Here is a 15,754-nt window from a genome sequence, read left to right as displayed (position 1 = left end):
ATATGTGAAGTTTTAAGAGTGACTGATTTTTTTTTAAATGTCTGCTCTTTTCAGTTATAAAGACAGATCAAGTAGCTTCTGGCTCTTTCATTTATGAAAAAGAGCCAACTTGTTGTGATTTCTCAATGTACAGAAGACAATGTATTACTAACATGCACATTTTGAACGTTTACAGAAAATGGAACCAATGCAGCAGCTGAACAATTCTTGGTGTGCCATGTGAGAGGAGTTTGAATGGCAATCTCCAAATCTGATCCTCTCAGGTAGTTTGTAATGGAGCAGACTGTATTAATGTGGGTGACAGGAGCAGAGGAGGGTGACCAGAGAACTCTCAGCTTAATGTTGCCTCACTGGACCTCTTGTCTGTGTGTGCGTGTCTGATAACGGCCATGCTCAAAGGTCCCTGTCGATTTCCTCCCAGCAGCAAGCAAAGAGCTTTTGATATACACTCACACTGATGAATGTGCGCGCGCGCGCACACACACACACATACACACACACACTAATTTGCAGACACCCCCGCCCCACGCACACACATACAGGCACCCGTGCTGTTCACATGTATACACACAAAGAAAGCCATTTTATTTTATTTTGTCATTCTATCGTTATACAAATTGTATTCTTACAATGAATTTGTTCTTTGCATTTAATCCATCCTATTGTATAGGAGCAGTGGGCAGCTGCAACGCCCGGGAACCAACTCCACTTTGTCTTGGTCAGGGGCATAGACAGGAGTACTAACCCTAACATGCATGTCTTTTTGATGGTGGGCGGTGTAATGATCTGTGCCCTCTGGCTATGTTAACTTATAACATTAATAAAGCAAGGACGACTTCTCTCGTGCTGGGTGTTTATTCACTGACCGGATTCAGACTGACATTGTTACGTACATCACGTGACTTTGTTGTGGTGCTACGGAGAGCCGTAAGGGACATTAGCAAATCAAATATTACTAGCAAATATTACATCTCCCTTTTTCTGAAAAGTACTGCTTTCTCTGCAGGGATACAGACCACGTTGAGCACGTTTATAAGCAAATAACAATCTTAATAAGAAAGAATATGAAAGTAGAACTCTTATATAATTGGACTGCAACAAAGTAGTGCAAAACATTTCCTTCACTGTCTAAATGTGACACCGTAATAACACTTCATCCTTTTTTTTTCTTTTTCCATTTCATTACTGGTAACAGCAAACATAGCAGGTAGGTACACAAGGTAAGTGAACGCTGTAAAAATTTCTTTTCATCACAAGTAATGCATGAACATTTCAGGTATAGTACGGGTAGGTGTACAATTCTCTCTTTTTTTTAACATTCATAAGTCAAGGACTTGTCTTGGTTTGATCGTGCGACCTGACCTCGTGGTGTAACCAGGCTGTGTGTCTGGTTGTCGCTGATTGTTCGTGTCTGGAGGTAACCAGCGTTTGTAACCAGCACTCAGGCAAGAGCAGTACAGTAGGCTACCGAACGCACAGATGCAGTGAGAGACCTTTTCTGACAAAAGTAACCTAACGTTGATATTCATGTATTGGACTGAAAGTTACCTGGAAATGATTGTATATTTTCTGATTGTGAAGGGATTTAAAGACTTTAGTTAGGCCTACAGTCAATTTCATCTCTTAAATTTAGAACTACTGAACCTGTGTTATTGTAAGACAACCAAAAAGGGAAAATTGTGTAATTGTGCTGTACTTTGAGATTTGCTCAGTGTTTGTTTGATAGAAATGCTTTAGGTGTTTAAAGTAGTAGATGTCTGGTGGTGTCACTCAGTGCGAAAAGAAAGTCTATATTCACTGAAGTTCAAACCCAGACTCAAGACGCTCTAAGTCATAAGTTAATCATACAGCTGTACAAGCCAAACAAAATGTTGATCACTGAAGAGACAACGGTTAACACACAACAGGTTAGGTCAAGCTCTCATGAAAGAAGCTTAATAGACAAGGGCTGAGAGAGAGACAATCAGGAAACAAAGAAACATGCAAAGGCATTTAACAAGGCTTATAACTCCTGAAGGGAGATAGCAAGAGGAGCTAGAACAGCGCTGAAATCATTCTGTTCACATGAAGACCCTGATAAAATTGAAAAGGATAATCAAGCCAGGCACAACGTAATGAGCCAAAATTATGAGCCCATCCAATGCAACTGCACTGCTACTCCAGATATTGTTCATAAAATGGATGCCTGTCTTATAATAACTGCAGAGATATGTGACATTGTAAGTAAACAGCTAGAGACTGTTGATGAGGCCTTCAATGTCCATCTTGATAAGGAAATAGTGAGGATGGTGCTAAATAAGGATGAGTATGTGTCTGTCTTTGGAGGCACAAATACAGAAACCGTAATCTCAGGGTTATCACAGAGATCAGACAACCACTGAAATGCCTCTTCCAAGGCCTTCAGCAACCACTCAAATGCCACATCCAAGGCCTCCAGCAACCATTCAAATGCCACCTCCAAGGCCTCCAGCAACCACTCAAATGCCACATCCAAGGCCTCCAGCAAGCGAGCTGATGTGTGTCATGGCCAAGAAGCTGGTCGTTGAGGCACAAGAGTTGTGCAAAAGAGGAGGTCTACGCCTTCACAAATTCAACTCGAATGAAAGAGAAGTCTTGAATTCCGTGGACCCATCAGAAAGAGCAGTAACAACCGAACCACTCAATCTTGGCCTGAATGCTACACCAGCAGAACGTGTACTCGGTATCCAGTGGTCACTAGAACATGACACCTTCAGCTTCAATGTCGACTTACGACATAGGCCCTCAACATGCCATGGTATCTTGTCAGTCATCCCTTCCTTGTACATCCACTGGAGTTTGTCGCTCCATTCACCCTAAGTGGAAAGTGCATCCTTCAGGAGCTGTGCCATAGAGGTATTGGGTGGGATGATCCACTTCCTGAGGACTTAAACCCACGGTGAGAGGAATGGAAGAATGGTCTTCAGAAGCTGAAGGAAGTCTCAATACCAAGATGCTACCACCCACAAGACTTCGGCAAAACTGTCAATACAGAACTGCACCACTTATCGGGTGCTAGTAATGTGGGATATGGGATATGTTCCTATCTCAGATTCAAAAATGAAAGGGGTGAAGTCCACTGCTGTCTTGTGATGGCCAAAGCAAGAGTTGCACTTACAAAGCTCACAAGCATTCCAAGACTGGAACTTTCAGCAGCCGTGGTCTCCGCAAGATTAAGTGTCATGCTGAAAAATGAACTTGAAATGAAGATTGACGAAGAGTTCTTCTGGACAGACTCTCAGGTTGTCCTGGCGTATATCAACAATGAAGCACAAATATTTCATGGCTTTGTTGCAAATCGTGTGCAACTGATAAGAGCAAATACAGATCCCAACCAGTGGCGACCCCCCCCCCGATGCAACCTTAAAGTGAATGACTTAGTCATCATTAAGGAAGACACTCTTCCTAGAAACCAGTGGCATCTAGGACGCGTGGTTGAAACCACGGAAGAGTGATGGTTTAGTACGCCGTGTAAAGGTGTAGTCAGAAAACAAGATCATCCAGTAGGAAAACAAGATCATCCATCTAAACCTTCGATCATAGAAAGGCCCATTCAGAAATTAGTTCTTCTGCTAGAGAGTGAGTGATTAGCAGAGTGACACCTCAACCACTCAGACATGCTTATTCTTTAGTAATGTAGTATACTGTAGCGAATTCGGGGGGCCGTCCGGGAGACCGTCGCCACAACCGGGACGCGAACCCGTGTCTCCTGCTCTGCAAGCGACAACGTTAACCAGTCGACTAAAGGGTCCGACCCGTTAGTCAAGGACCAACGTGTCTACTTATCCATGCACGCTACACTACCTCCCTCCTTCGGGAAGCAGCATATCAGCTCCCTCATGCTTCTGGGCGCACCCGCTTCCGATGACCTCACGGTCTCACCATCCCACTTCTGACACCAATGTAGCGAATTCGGGGGGGGGGCAGTCTGGGAGACCGTCGCCACAGCCGGGACGCGAACCCGTGTCTCCCACTACGCAAGCGACAACGTTAACCAGTCGACTAAAGGGTCAGACCCATTAGTCAAGGACCAACGTGTCTACTTATCCATGCACGTTACAATACTCTAGCCGTGAAACTTAAAATGGTTAGCCTAAATGGAATCATGTATGTCTCGTTTAATATGGTTCATCTGTATTTTCACTCATCATAACATGATTAGTTGGAGTGTAAGTGACCGCAACCCTAATGTCGTTTTTTACCTACTTTTAATTTGAGATACCTATGCCTATGTATGGGGACTTTTATTTAGTCGTCACACACTGTACTGTACACACACACACACACACACACACACACACACAGCAGGCTTGCTCATAACGATACTGGTGGTCTGTATCAAACATTATTTTCAGCCTTTACCTCTGAATGGAAACAGAAGATGACAGAAAATTCAAAAGGCCTCTTACACTGAGGCGGCAACTCACAGTCCATTTGCACCTTTAGATTCACATAATAATGGACATTATGCAATGCCTGGGGGACATGCTGCAGTATATGAAATATCTAATCTAAAGCTGCTTTCAAACATACATACTGTAAGTGACCACAACCCTAATGTCGTTTTTTACCTACTTTTAATTTTAGATAGCTATGCCTTTGGATGGGGACTTTTATTTTGAAGAATGTTTTCTTTGCCGTCCGACTAGCGGAAGTCACGTTGGCTCAACGATAAAGCAGGCGAAGGCATATTCACTGAGATCACAATATGGAAAGGATCGTAGTGTTCACTGCATAACTCGAGAATTAGCCTAAATGTTTATGATTACCGAACAACAATTGATTCGAAACTATTGATAAGCAGTTTAAAACGTTTGCGATCAGAAGACTGTTAGAGATGAAGAGCAAGTTGTAGAGTTTCTGGCAAGTTGCTAGCTGTTCCAAGACGTGTCCCAAGATGGCGTTCTAAGATTTTCCTAGCCCCTTGATAAGCGGAGCCAGGTACGTCATGTTTTACGTTAAGTATAGCCTACTATTGCTCATGTGTTTTCTTTTATGGTACATTCCTCTAAATGTATGTTATTTTGTGAAGCTATGAGGTAGTTAACCTAATTGTGTTGTGGCTGTCATTCTATTCTTTATAGTGTAACCTATTTTTCTGGACTTGCCTGTTAGTGATTTTAAGTTCCTGTTATAAGCTGTTGCCACAGTATATGCCTTGAGCTCTTATTTTGAAGGCTGAAGAGAGAGCGGAAGTGCTGTACGCAGTGTTGTTGCTGTGGAGTTCTGTTGGGGGAAGAATCCAAATAAAGTGGTCCTCGTGTGAAAGTGGAACCTCCGTATTTGTTATTTTATAGTTTCATACAGTATAGGCGACATCTACAAACCGTCGGTTACATTGGTGGCAGCGGTGGGATCCGGAAGTGTGCAGACCCTCAGAAGTCTCTTCGGAGCGCGGGAATAACAAAGTGCGAGGGCGCGCTTCCGGGAGAGGGTGACGACTGTAAACTACTAATAAGACACGTTAGCCCCTAGCTAACGGGTCTGACCCTTTAGCCGAGCGGTTATTGATGTCGCCTTGTGGTATCGAATCCCGCACCGGGCAAGAAAATAGCCGGTTACAGTAGCTTTCACGGTGCTCGACAAGAATGTACCTGTGTGGCGTTTGAAGCAATAAGCGCACCCGTTGAGACTCTCCACGTTTCGTCTTTATTAAAAATACCGAGGGCAGCTATACATACTGAAACATTAGCTATGTTTCTACACAAACGTACAGCAAATTTAAAGCAGACTTTTGAAAAGTCGATTAAAGAAAACGCGAATTGCTACCTATTTCTATCAGATGGCGTTTTTCAAAGGAACAACCTCCCATGTGTAACCAGGTTAAAATTAATGTTTTTATTTTATTTTGTTTGAGTATGAAATATCACCAAATCCTGTCTGTGTGCTGTTATTTGTGTTTACTACATTTTATTTTATGTCATTATTTACTTTTATGTATGTTTTACAACGACCGTCATATACATGTACTGTCGCTTTAAGAGAGAGGTCTTGTGGGTACACGGAAGAGGGAACGCGGGAGAGGCCATTTTTGTTTTGTGGGGGGAGTGTCAAGCAGCGACCGAGCCGAGCCACACGTGTTTCTTACCGTAGCACAGTTTTGCTGATTGAGGAGAACGTAACCTTGAGTATCCCTGTAAGAAGATACTGCAAGCTGTGGGATAAAATACTTGTTTATCCTTCCTTACATCGGAGTCCCGTGGACGGTTTCTCCTTCTAACGCACACGAGTGAAGTACCCATATGTGCCGTTCTAGTCTAGACTGCTGAATAGGACAATACAAAGCTCAAATGACCGGCAGTGGAAACCAGTTATTTCAAAAATAAATGGCAAGGTGGGCCAAATAGAGTCCTGTGTGTCCCCCCTCCTTCCTTGATCATGACGATGATGATGATGATGAGAGACTGAGGGCCCCCCCAACAACACCTGGGGCCCCACCCAACTAGAACACAACGCAGAGCTAACGATGAGAGTGACGGGCGTGCAGCAGGCTGACCAGCATAGAACACCATAGGACTGCCCCGGTACACATGCACAAAATGCAACAAATAATGGCTGCTTTGCGACAGTAGCTGTTAGCTATTGCTAAACTCGGGAGATAAGGAATCATTTTCAACATGTACCTGCACTTGCCATTGGAGACATTTCCTCTCTTGAAATCTGACAGATTACTGCATTTTTTTTATTAACTCATGGAAAATTCCGGTGTCGTTTTCTGTGCAAACGTACCAAGTAGTTTCAGCATCCACCATAAGTAAGGCTGGGTGTTTGTCACAGAAAATATTGACTAAAGCCACGGAGCAATCACGGCAAAGTTGAGGACAATCACGGAAAACCGAAAAGAAAGAGGCAGAAATCACGGAGTGTTTTAAATAGCTTGAATGTATTCAATTAACCAAGAGATCTCATGCACAGTAGTGGTAAATTATTGAAATAACATGCGCAACTGTAGCAACAGTAACAAGTGCTTGAATAAAAAAAGTAATAAAAACAACAATGGGCAGTTGCCGCTAGTAACAAATACAACTAAAATGCCTTGGTAGACTGCTGCATTCAATAGTTTCGGTCCATCGCGGAAAGAAAGAGCATGCCTTTTGGCCTTTAATTTAACAGAACGCTGTGTTAAACAGATTATGCTCAAATTGCCTTACTAAAATAACAAAACGGTTACCGTGTGTTTATTTATTTAACGTTTGTTTTGATACAGCATGTTGTACATTGCGAGGTTTGAGTCTTTTATGGAGCGCCTGTTGTCACTGACAACGTCACCGTAACGGGAGAAGGAGCGCTCAGCATCAACGCTGTTGACAGGGGCCGTCAAACATCTGATTGCAGCAACTGACAATGATGGGAATCTTGATCCCAACGCATTCCAGAATCTGTATACATTGGCGCGCTTTGTTTCTCCCAGCATTTGGCAGTATGCACGGTGCTCGCGCTGTGCTTGTGTATTGTCCTCGAATAGCGGAATGTCCTGGAACAATTCTTTTTCGTCCAGGTTTAGGAATATGGCCTGGTTGGGATCGAATACCCGACATGCACTGAGAAATCTTGAAGCAGGTTGTCTGAAATGGGCCGTGGAATTTGGGTCCATGTAGCCTTGGCGTTTCTCAGCACTCTCTTTCAGTGCTTCCTTCCCAATGGGGTGGTCGCATTCATTAAAACTACCACCAAGCCACACCGCAAGGTCGCGCAATTCATTCGTGACAATATGTGAGCGAGTCGCCGGCTCTGCATATTTTCTCAATGTGTGCGTGATGCGTGGTGCATACTGTTGAAGCACTGACAGTTGTTCGATGACTTCGCGTGACTGTGACAAACTGATAAGCTCAGCGATTGATGTGCTCTGAGACGGTTGTCCTTCTTCCTCAAAGAAGTGAATGTAGTCATCCAAGTGGTTCATGTGGAATAAGGCTGCTTCAAACCAGCTGTTCCATCGCGTTATTACAGGTGTCGGTGGAATGCACGGAGTTTTCTCATTTTCCTGGAGATACATGCGGAATCTAGCTTTACGCGCGGGACAAGCTGCGAACGCCTGTTTCACAGCCACAACCAGATCGTTGACTTTCTTAAATGTCACAGGTGATATGGACAGCGTTTAGAAAGAGAAGTTTCATTCCTCGTTCCCATGCCTTAGTCGTATACGCAGCGTTGTCAGATACAACTGCAGTGACTCGATCGAAGGGGACCGCATATTTCGTCAGTGTACCCTGTATGGCCTGGCTTACTGTCTTGAAATTGACACTGTCTAGAACCACGCAATCTAACAGAATTACATCCAATTTCAACTCCTCCTTGCACTCGGGTTTGCTTAATACAGCCAGTATGTTGAGACCGTATCTGTCCTCGGCATCAGTGGTCTCGTCAGCAACAATGCTAATTCCGTCACAAACTTGGGGGTTTGTCTTTGATCTCGTTCACGTGTTTCGCGAATATGCTAGGCAGGTGGGTGCGTCGGAGTTGACAGGCACTTGGAATCACTCCGATGTCGCAGAGATTGCTTTCCAGATAGGGCTTCAGGCCAACATTGTCCAGTTTGTGTAAGGGGATGTTGGCTGAATTGAAAGCTTCTGTAAGTTTAATTACCTCACTCTGTCTATGCAATTGTGCGGTTGTTTTAGCTTGAAACAGCTCTGACACGGTTTTCTGCAGTTTTGGGCTCTTCTCGGTTTCAGTGGCCTGATCTGCGGTTTTCTTTTTATGGATGTTTGTCTGCAAATGCTTGTCGCAACTTGCTTTTCGAGTGTAGTCCACCGGGATGTTACACGCTAAGCAAAATAACAAACCACCACTGACACGAAAAGTTTGTTCTGTGTATTGTAGGGATCGTGCTTTAGCGGAGGTCTTTGCAGTTTTACTCATTTTGAAGTTTTTGATCAGACCGTGACTAACGTTAGCTGTTCATTCATTCGCACCTCTAATGTAACCATGGGAACGTAACATTACACTGTAAACTTCCACTAATTGGGACAATCTATGGGTCGGAGTGTAGGTCAAAATGTACAATGCTAGGCTATATGCGGTTCAGAAGTGATGGTTAAAATGCTTAGTGCCTATACAGATCACACTGTAGGCTACGTTAAGATTGACAGTTAGGCTACCATTCAAAACTGTAGAAAAATCACGGAAAGCACTAAAAACTGGGGAAATCGCGGACATGGCAAAAAAATTGCGAAAATCATGGAATCCGTGACACCCGCGACTTCCGTGACAAACACCCAGCCTTAACCATAATTGTTTCTTATTCCTGCTCCTGTTAGGGGTCGCCACAGTGGATCATCCATTTCCATCACTTCCTGTCCTCTTCATCTTCCTCTGTCACATCAGCCACCTGCATGTACTCCCTCACCACATCCATAAATCTCCTCTTTGGCCTTCCTCTTGTCCTCTTGCCTGGCAGCTCCATATTCATCATCCTTCTCCCAATATACCCAGCGCTCTCTCCTCTGCACATGCCCAAACCAATTCAATCTTGCCTCTCTTGCTTTGTCTCCAAACCGTCCAACCTGAGCTGTCCCTCTAATATACTCATTCCTAATCCTGTCCTTCTTTGTCTCTTCCAATCAAAATCTTAGCATCTTCAACTCTGCCACCTCCAGCTCCGCCTCCTGTCTTTTCGTCAGTGCCCCTGTCTCCAAACCATATAACATAGCTGGTCTACCATCTTGTAAACCTTTCCTTTCACTCTTGCTGGTACCCTTCTGTCACAAATCACTCCTGATACTCTTCTCCACCCACTCCACTGCACTCTCTTCTTCACCTCTCTTCTGCACTCCCTGTTACTTTTGAACAGTTGACCCCAAGTATTTAAACTCATCCACCTTCGCCACCTCTACTCCTTACATCCTCACCCTTTTGCTGTCCTCCCTCTTGTTCGCGCATAGGTATTCCGTCTTGCTCCTACTGACTTTCATTACTCTTCTCTCCAGTGCGTACCTCCACCTCTCCAGGCTCTCCTCAACCTGCTCCCTACTCAGATCACAATGTCGACTACAGATCACAATGTCACATGCGAACATCATAGTCCACGGAGACTCCTGCGTGATCTCGTCCGTCAACCTGTCCATCACCATTGCAAACAAGAAAGAGCTCAGAGCTGATCCTTGATGTAATCCCACCTCCACCTTGAACCCATCCGTCACTCATACTGCACACCTCTCCACTGTCACACTGCCCTCATACATGTCCTGCACTGCTCTTACATACTTCGCTGTCACTTCTGACTTCTTCATACAATACCACAACTTCTCTCTCGGCACCCTGTCATATGCTTTCTCTAAATCCACAGATGCAATGTAACTCCTTCGGACCTTCTCTATGCTTCTCCATCAACACTGTCAAAGCAACATCGCATCTGTAGTGCTCTTTTGTTGCATGAAACTATACTGCTGCTCACTAATCATCACCTCTCCTCTTAACCTAGCTTCTATTACTCTTTCCCATATCTTCATGCTGTGACTGATCAACTTTATACCTCTGTAGTTGCTCCAGCTCTGCACATCACCCTTATTCTTGAAAATCGGTACCAGTATACTTCTTCCCCACTCCTCAGGCATCCTCTCACTTTCCAAGATTGTGTTAAACAATCTAGTTAAAAATTCCATGGCCATCTCTCCTAAACATCGCCATGCCTCCACAGGTATGTCATCTGGACCAACCGCCTTTCCAGTCTGCATTCTCTTCATAGCTGCCGTCACTTCATCCTTGCTAATTCACTGCATTTCCTGATTCACTATCCCCACATCATCCAACCTTTTCTCTTTCATTTTCTGCATTCATCAGCCCCTCAAAGTACTCCTTCCACCTTGTCAACACACTCTCCTCGCTTGTCAGTACATTTACATTTCTATACTTCATCGCCCTGACCTGCTGCACATCCTTCCCAGCTCAGTCCCTCTGTCAAGCTCGGTCCCTCCAGCTCGGTCCCTCTAACAACAAAAGGTTGCCGACTCTCCAGGAGTCGGCAACCTTTTCAATCAAAAAAAAAATCTCTCTGGAGCCACAAAACATATTTGAGCCATATAATGAAGATAACACAGCTGATTAAGTCTAAATTAGCCTATCAACATCCTAATAGGTCTAAATGAGCATTTATTAAGTTTTTTTTAAACAAGGTTTATTTTCAAACAGACACACAACTACACACACCCCCCCCCACTGTCCACTGTCCACCCACCCTCCCCACAGACCCATTCAAGGACCCCGCCACACTCTCACCCCACCTGGCATGCCAGCCGAAATAACATGAGTTAAATTAAACCATAACAAAAATTGACAAAGTAAACAAGTAACAAGCATAAATTAAATGAACAAAAGAAAAGGAAAACTAACTAAAAATAAGTAAATAAATAAGCAAAAGGAGAATAGGAGAGAAAGGGTTGAGAACTAGATTGCAGGCCCATCAACCCCAGCCACCAACCGAGCATCTAACTCCTCCACAAATTCTAAAAAGGGCTTCCATGTCGAGTGGAATTTGGATTTAGATCCTCTCATGGTATATCTGATCTTTTCTAATTTCAGTGACTGCATAACCTCTGCAATCTAATGTGAGAAAGTAGGAAGGGAAGCCTCCTTACATTTGAACAGTACCAATCTCCTAGCTAATACAGTGGTGTAGGCCAATAGGTTTGCCTGAGTAGCATTTAACATTAAGTTATACCACGTGTGGCTACTCTGCAGTGGGATATTTATAATAATAATAATAATACATTTTTTGTGGGCGCCTTTCAGAGCACTCAAGGACACCTTACAGAAGACAGCAAAAAACAAGCAGCACTGTATCAGACAGCATAAAATCAAAACAAAGCAGGGTGGACTAAAAAGTTAATACAACAGATGAGTATAAAATCATCATCTGCACAAAACTCAGTGAAGTGTGGATCAGACTGAATATGCCAGTTTGAAAAGGTGAGTTTTGAGATGGGATTTGAAGGTTGAAAGAGAGTCCGTGTTGCGAATGTCTTGTGGGAGAGAGTTCCATAGGCAGGGGACAGAATGACTGAAGGCTCTAGACCCCGTGGTAGTCAAGCCAGCTGATGGTGTAGTGAGTTGGAGAGCAGAAGAGGATCTGAGAGTGTGGGAGGGTGTGTGGCTATAAAGGAGTTTGGAAAGATACGAAGAAGCTAGGTTATTAAGGGCCTTAAAAGTGAGAAGCAGGATCTTGAAGTCAGTACGGTATTTAACAGGGAGCCAATAGAGTTGCTGATGGATAGGAGTGATGTGATCTATGGAAGGAGTTCTGGTAATGATACAGGCAGCAGAATTCTGGACCAATTGAAGTTTATGAAGACACTTGAGGGGAAGACCAAAGAGGATAGAATTACAGTAGTCAATACGGGATGTAACCAGGGTATGAGTGAGTATGGCTGTGCTTTTAGGTGTAAGTGACAGGCAAAGATTATTAATATTGCGTAGGTGGAAGTATACAGACCAAGTAACATTTATTGATGTGAGCTTCAAAAGATAATGTGGTGTCCAGGATGACACCCAGACTCTTAACCTTAGGCGATGGAGGAAATATAGAATTGTCAATAGTCAGAGAAAAACTATCAGGTTTGGCCAAAGTAGATTTGGTGCATACTAGGAGGACCTCAGTTTTATCATTATTAAGTTTGAGGAAGTGGTATGAAAACCAGGATTTAATTTCTAGTAAACAGTCAGAAAGAGAAGTTGGCAGAAGAGTGGAGGTAGGCTTGGTGGATAATTTATGATTAATTGGTACTTTAACTTTGCATTTCCATTACAATTATACCATGTTTTGTTGCATTTATGAAATTATAGAAGTACAATAAAGAAAACAGTTTAATTTATTTGTTTTTATTGGGGGATGCTATTACCAACTAAACACAAAACTGAACTAATGTCCAGTTCAGTGCGAGGTAATCCTTGTCTATTTTTCCTCAGCCACATACAGCAATCAACCCTCGGGCCTGAGTGTAAAACACAACAGCTAAGGGTCATTCAATTTATTGACAAAATCACAACTTGCTAAAACAGATACTCTGTTGCAAAATGATAGCTTATTAAAGGATAGCATTCTCACCCGTTTAATGCAATTTCTGTTACTGAACGCCACTGCAGATCTTCTCGATATCAGGGCTGTACTGCAGGCTCTCATCTATGAGGTGGGAAGGATATTTGGATTATATAGTTCATGCTTGAGGTAGGGAGACTTAAGACTAGCCACCGCTTTTGGGTTTTGGCAAAATTTAAAGGAAAAGGCACCGGCAGAACACAAAGGCTATGACGCACATTTTAGTTGAAGAAATGTTAAAAAAAAATATTCTGTGTGGAGAACATACGAATCACTTTAGGCCTATAACATTGATAAATGAAAATTAAAATGTAAAAAAATAACCATAATTCATTTCCATATAATTTTTGTATAAGTCACAGGGAGCCACTGGAAGAGGCAAAAGAGCCGCATGCGGCTCCAGAGTTGCAGGTTGCCGACCCCCGGTCTAGCCAAGTCCTTTTCTCTTTCCTTAGCGTCCAACCTCTCATACAACTCGCCATACGTCTTTTCCTTTGCCTTCGCCACCTCTCTCTTTGTTTTAGGCGACATCTCCTTGTACTCCTACTTTCTTCATCTCTCTGACAATCCCACTGCTTCTTCACCAACCTCTTCCTCCATATGCGTTCCTCATTCCAACATCGAGTCTCCTTGTCTTCCTTTCTCTGTCCAGATGACACACCAAGTACCCTCCTAGCTGTCTCCCTCACCATTTCTGCAGTAGTTGCCCAGCCATTCGGCAACTCTTGACTACCACCCAGTACCTGTCTTAACTCCTGCCTGAACTCCACACAACAGTCTTCCTTCTTCAACTTCCACCATTTGATCCTTGGCTCTGCCTTCACTCTCTTCCTCTTCTTGATCTTCAAAGTTATCCTACAGACCATCCTCTGATGCTACCTAGCTATGTTCTCCCCGTCACCATTTTGCAGTCTGCAATCTCTTTCAAATTACACCTCCTGCATAAGATATAGTCCACCTGTGTGCACCTTCCTCCACTCTTATACATCACCCTGTGTTCCTCCCTCTTGAAATATGCATTCACCATGGCCATTTCCATCCTTTTCACAAAATCCACCACCATCTGTCCTTCCACATTCCTCTCCTTGACACCATACCTACTCATCACCTCCTCATCACCCCTGTTCCCTTCACCATGCCCTTTTAAGTTCCCTCCAATCACTACTCTCTCCTCCTTGTGTACTCTCTCCACCACTTCATCCAACTCACTCCAGAATTCTTCATTCTCTTCCATCTTACACCCAACTTGTGGCGCATACGCGCTGACAGCATTCATCATCACACCTTTGATTTCCACCTTCATACTCGTCACTGTCAGACATTCTCTTCACCTCCAACACACTCTTGACATACTCTTCCTTCGGGATTACACCTTCCCTATTTCTCCTCCCATCTGCACCATGTTAGAAGAGTTTGAACCCACCTCTGATGCTCCTGCCTTACTCCTCTTCCACCTGGTCTCTTGCACACACAGTATATCTACCTTCCTTCTCTTCATCATATTAGCCAGGTCTCTCCCTTTACCAGTTATAGTGCCAACATTCAAAGTTCTGACTCTCACCTCCACACTCCTACCCTTCCTCCTCTCTCGCTGCCTCTGGACATGCCTTCCCCCTCTCCTTCTCCTTCACCCAGCAGTAGGATAGGCTTCACCCAACAGTAGCATAGTTTCCACCCTGCTGGCAAACAGTACTGGTGGCGGTCATTGGTAACCCAAGCCTTGACCAATCTGGTATGGAAATCTGATTTATGATCCGCATATTTGATTTGGCAAAGGTTTTATGCCGGATGCCCTTCCTGACATAAACCTCCCCATTTATCCAGGCTTGGGACCGGCACTAAGAATGCACTGGCTTTCGCATCCCCAGTGGCTGGGTTATCTGCCATAATTATTTATGGTAGATAAATTATGTCATAATTTATTCAAAAAATCTATTTCCATCACCATTTTTCATATTTTCTCATCAAAACTTTAGCTTTTCCACCTCAAGTGAGCATAAAAACTCGTTTGCGATATTCAGGCTTTCCCCCCCCCCCCCACTCGTGTTTTCTTATGCGAATTTTGCAATTATGTGAATTATGCTAATTCAAATTTCACATAAAAACACATTGATGGAAACGTACCTATTGTCAGAAAGTTTTTTTCCACTGCTGGTTTTCCTTGTTCACACTAACATATTTTATCTGTAAGATTTGCGGTTAGTGTTTCTTCACATATGACATGACCAAAGCCTTCTGTCTTGTTCACCCACTGTCTTTTATAATATAAACTATGGCATCTGTAACTCTGACATTTTGTTTATCTGTTTATTTTTCTTTTTTTTATCATTTCAGCATTCTTAAATTTTTACAGTAATGTAGTTCACCATGTTGTTTCTCAGCACAACAATATAACAGGTATTGATACCTCACACTAATTACCATGCCATGTTTAGCATACTTTGTATTAACAAGATATGATACAAATGTGTATTAGCCCAGATGCATAGTCTATCTTTTTTTTTTTTTACACGAGAATGGACTGGTTGTATTGCTATGTGTTCAATTAATATGTAAAATTTGGGGGCCTTCTTTCTGACAAAATAATAATGAACATCTCGTTTTGAAAGAAAGTCTTTTTCACGATAATTTTTCTTTTAAAACATCTCAGCTAACTCTCCTGTCATTCCTCATCTTCCTCCATGGTATATCAGTGATCCAGCT

Source organism: Lampris incognitus, chromosome 1 (assembly GCF_029633865.1).
Source record: "Lampris incognitus isolate fLamInc1 chromosome 1, fLamInc1.hap2, whole genome shotgun sequence".
NCBI lineage: Eukaryota > Metazoa > Chordata > Actinopteri > Lampriformes > Lampridae > Lampris > Lampris incognitus.
This window is presented reverse-complemented; position numbering follows the sequence as displayed.